Source organism: Hipposideros armiger, unplaced genomic scaffold (assembly GCF_001890085.2).
Source record: "Hipposideros armiger isolate ML-2016 unplaced genomic scaffold, ASM189008v1 scaffold_858, whole genome shotgun sequence".
Taxonomy (NCBI): Eukaryota; Metazoa; Chordata; class Mammalia; order Chiroptera; family Hipposideridae; genus Hipposideros; species Hipposideros armiger.
In genome coordinates this window covers 48208-48491 of record NW_017732208.1, presented here as the reverse complement: position 1 = coordinate 48491, position 284 = coordinate 48208, and positions in this window count along the sequence as shown.

Below are 284 nucleotides of genomic sequence, written 5' to 3'. Positions count from 1 at the left end.
TTTTTGCTTATTTGAGGTATAAATAACAAAAAATAAATGTGTATAAACTGATACATTTTGCCATATGTATATTCCTATGAAACAATCACTACAACCCAATAATGAACATGTTGCCCTCCAAATTTCCTCATGACCCTGTGTAATCTATTTTTTCTGCTTATCCAACATATACTCCTCATTTTCAGGCAACCAGAGATTTCCTTCTGTCACTAGAGCTTGGTTTCCATTTTTTCTAGAAATTTTGTATCAATGAAATCAGAGCACGCATTCTTATTTGGTCTGAG